The following is a 4,876-nucleotide window of genomic DNA, read 5'->3' on the forward strand; positions in this document are numbered from 1 at the left end:
TTTTCTGCTGAGTGTTGTTAGCCTTCTCAGTTTGCTTGTCGATTTGGGTATCTTTATACTTTCTTTGTAACATGGTTTGTTTTAGATCCTTATGTGTTTTTTGTAGTCTGTTTCATCTTAGCATATTTTCTTTATTGTAAGAAGTTGGCTGTAGATAATATTTCTTTTAATGTGTGAGAGGTGACAGCTTTTATAGTGAAAATCTTGTGGTCTGTCTGTAAGTTTTTTGTACAAGTCAGTTTGTAAAGTTCCGTTTTTTAGAAAAATTGTGATGTCAAGAATGTTAATCTAAGTAGGCGAATAATCGCAAGTAAACTTGATTGTTTTGTGAAAAGAGTTTGTAAGTTTATACTTTTTTTAAGTGATTCAAGATCGGCTGTCCAAATGAAAAATATGTCGTCTGTGTAACGTTTCCATATAGAGGGTTTTACAGGGCTGAGTCGTAAAAGCTGGTTTTGAATATAATCCATACAAATGTTGGCATAATTGGGAGTCATCTTGGTACTCATTGCGATACCGTTAAGCTGGATGTAGTGTTCGTTATGAAATTCGAAGTTGTTCAGAGTTAAAACTAGGTTTACAAGATCGGTTGTTGTTTGAGATTCTGATGGGTTAGAGAGGTTTAATACGGACTTTAGAGTTTCTAATCCTTCATCATATGGGGTGTTGGTGTAAAGGGATAATCCCCACGATATCACTAAATACAAACTATATATATCACTCGTTCAGTCACATTACCACACCCAGTTTGCCTCTGAAGAAATAAGGTTCACCTTTTCGAAAGCGCTCGGGTTACAGGGTTTCTATTTCATTTTTATGTCTTATGAAAAATATAATTAATAAATTTAAGTAAAAACACTTAACCTGGCTTGGTCCTCATATTGGTATAAAATAGACATTAAAATTCTATAGAAATTATAACAACTAGCATAAAACTCCTGCATTAAATGGTTAAACTAGGACAAAATAGTTTAGTTTGATGTTACACCTTTTGAAAATTGAAGTTTTTAGCATTCATGATCTTCTGATTGATTAAAGTGAATCACAGAAAATCACAGAAAGTTGTTCCATATTTATCAGTATTTCACATTCGTGATTCACAGAGACACCAGTGAATCAGTTACGTTTCCCCATTATCCTCAGTTACTTCAATAGTTACACCAACAACATGATACCTAAACACGTGTACTATCCTTGTGTTTGAGTGGGAACATAAACAAATTTTCAAAAGTTGTGTCCTCGGCGTCCCAAGGGGAGAGCAGGAGAACAAGTTCCACTGCCAAACTCAGGCACAATGACCCTAGAGCCATAACAAAATTCAAGGTGACGTTACAGGCACTCTTTCACACACACACACAGTAGCTTTGTGGTTTGTTAGTAAAGATTTTGTTGTATAGGCTGTGTGTCTCGACTCTTTCTTGACGATGAATTCAGTCAGAGTTCCAAAAGAGCACAAACACACACAACGTAGCGCAGTATGCTTCAAACCTACAGTCAGTGGGACCCAACTAAATACTTTGGAAAATCAGTGAGACGGACGTAACCAGTTATCTAGCATACTCGGTGTGAATACACAGATTTATTATTCACGAGTCGCGATTTTTTCCATGATAACTCACCATGAACTTTTATATCGTGGGCACGCTGTAAATTCCCATTGTTAGGTCATATAAGAATAACGGAAGAATGCTGGCTATTAATTCTTCTGACTAGGTTCTTTCGATCTGGTTTGTAAGTTAACTATTAATAACCGATTTCCAATGGTAGCAGTGCCCTAGATCCGCATTTGACGTATTCATGACTTCATATCTGCACACTGGGAATGTAGAAAATAAACTTCTTCTTGACGAAAAACGGAGGCGAAACGAGAAAGTCATGACTCCTATTGCAAACCTACATGTACACAGGATAAAAATTTTGCGAAGGTGGGGTTGCACATCGCGTATTAAAAAACGTTTTCCCCCTATCATATAAGCAAGAGTTCCACTGTACTATGATGAATGGTTTTTCAGAGGTAGCTTCTGTGTAGCTTTGTGCGAAATTTTGCAACAAATGCGTAAACAGTCAAGTCAAACTAATGTTGCAAGAGATTATTAGCGTTGCTACTCACGTCATTTTCGCTTTCACTTATCTAATCAACATATTTTGTTTCAAACGTTGCTGCTATAGTCAAGGCAAACTCAGTCTTTGTGCTTTACAGAGTTTTTCTTCTTCAGTTTGAAAAAAGGCAATAAGGTCTAACATAGTTGATTATGCATGTGGCACTCGTACCTGTATTTCACTGTACAATATTAAAATGAATAATTTAACTTTCGATTTAGGTTGCATCCCTGACAGCCAACATAGAATAACAACTATTACTGACCATAACATGTACATCTGAGTTTAACATGTCATGGTGATATATACTTTTACCACAAAATATACCAAAACTACATTCTGCCTTAAATTTTGCAACGAGGCGGATAAATAGTTTTTATCATTACCACAAACATTTACAACATCTTTAGTTTGCTTATTTTTAAGTACAAAGCTGCATAATAGACTATCTATTCTATGCCCACTGGAGGAATAAAATATCAAATTTTAGTGTTATAAACCCTCAATCTTACCACTGAGGCACTGAAGAAAGGAGGCTACAACAGTTTGTTTATGTTGGTCCAGCTTACCCAATAGTTCACTTGGTACGAACATCAGTTTTAAAACTTACAACTGCTGTTCCTATCGAAATGTAGGAAAGAGCAGACCGCTTCTAGATTTTAAATGTTTTCTATATATATACACCCAAGAAAGGCTTGTTCTTTTTGTACTATGCCCTTCAGCTATTTAGCTCCAAATCTGTACTCACATTAGTAATTCTTTTCTCGATCAACAAAACCGTATTAGTATGTAATACTAATACAGCCGATTTTATTATGAGTATTTTTTAACCTTCCAAGAAATATTAACCTATGTCTAATTTGAAGATTCTACTACTCTAATGTAAAGTCACACGTTCCTACCACAGCAGTGTAAATGTATTGTAATGGCAGTCAGTAACCCTGCTGTCAACAAGAACGTTGTAGCATCTCCGCACAATTACATCATCAACCATAACAACTCAGCCACGTAACTTCCTTGAAGTAATTTTGTTTGAACAAGCTTCGGACACACACAAACACATACATACTAGTATTTATACATAGTTAAATTATAAATTTCATAATGCACTTTATACTTAAGATATAATTTTCAACAATTGTTTACATATTGTAAATGAATTAATTTCAATTAGAAAGCGAAACGCACATAACTCAAGAGTCCGTCCTTTTCATTCGAAACAAACACAGAAATATAAATGTATAATAAACACTACTCAATATTATGTTAATTAAACTTATGTTCCTTAAAATTCTTTGTAACCAATGAATCCACAGGTGGATCAGTGGTAAGTCTGAAGGCTTAGAACATTAAATATCGGGTTTCGATGATGAAAGTGAATACAGCACAGATAACTCATTTTGTGGCTTTATGCTAAACAGTAATCACACAAACAAGCTTAACCAATGGCTTAGAGCATTACACATTTTGTGTTTTTAAATTCTTATATTCGCATCATGTTGGTGTGTTTTTGGTAGAGTAACCCTAACTTATACCTTAATCTTTATTAAAACAATGACTGATTCATTGAAAGAAGGCTTTTCAATCAACAGTTTCAAGCTAACCCCTAGTAACAATAAATTTTAAAGGTAAAAACTTCCCCTTTTCATAATCCAATAAAAACGTGCTGGACATGATGAATGTCAGTCAGTATTTTGTGTTATAACACAAAACTTGCTTTTCTTTGTTTGAGAATGTCAAGCATCTGTATAATAGGCTATGTTTATAGGATATTATTAATATTAATACAAAGTCGAAATTTCTATGTTGTTTTTTTTGTTGCTGTTAGCTATAACTCTTTGACTCACACGTGGTTATTACAAGTGATGTATTAATTTTGTAACGTACTACATCGTCAGCAGTTCAAATGTTTCGTAGCAGTTAGGATTTAGTTTCCACCCTTCAAGGGTTTGATGAAATAACCCACTGCATAATTTTGTTATGCAATGACATAAATATAACTGCTAAAAATTACAATTATTATAATTTTTTTAAAATAAATACACTTTATAGAATTCCGCTAACACATCTTTAAAAATACAGTGGACTTGCTTGTTGTTATGCAAAAAGCTACTGAATGGGTTATCTGTACTATTCCGCAGGTATCGAACCGCCGATTTTTGATGTCATAATCCTTCAGACTTATACGTTGAATCACTGGAGGCAATACAGAGAATACCTTCAGGAGTTAAGTTCACCCCGCAAGTCTTGTTTGTTTGTTTTGTTTCTGAATTTCGCACAAAGCTACTCGAGGGCTATCTGTGCTAGCCGTCCCTAATTTAGCAGTGTAAGACTAGAGAGAAGGCAGCTAGTCATCACAACCCACCGCGAACTCTTGGGCTACTATTTTACCAGAGAATAGTGGGATTGACCGACACATTATAACGCCCCCACGGCTGAAAGGGCGACCATGTTTGGCGCGACGGGGATGAAAACCCGCGACCCTCAGATTACGAGTCGTACGCCTTAACACTCTTGGCCATGCCGGGCCCCCCGCAAGTCATAGATTTATATTTGTGCGAACCTAAATTTTGGTACATGATACAGTTTATTTATGGCCAGATGGTTAGGGTGCTAGACTCGCAATTCAGGAGTCGAGAGTTCGAATCCCCGCCTCGCCTAATAGGCTCATCCTTTCAGCCATATGGGTGTTATATGTCACAATCAATTCCCCTACCCTCCTATTCGCTGGTAGAAGAGCAGCACAAAAGTTTTCGGTTGGTGGTGTTGACTAGCT

The sequence above is a fragment of the Tachypleus tridentatus genome, chromosome 1, assembly GCF_004210375.1.
Source record: "Tachypleus tridentatus isolate NWPU-2018 chromosome 1, ASM421037v1, whole genome shotgun sequence".
NCBI classification, from domain to species: Eukaryota; Metazoa; Arthropoda; class Merostomata; order Xiphosura; family Limulidae; genus Tachypleus; species Tachypleus tridentatus.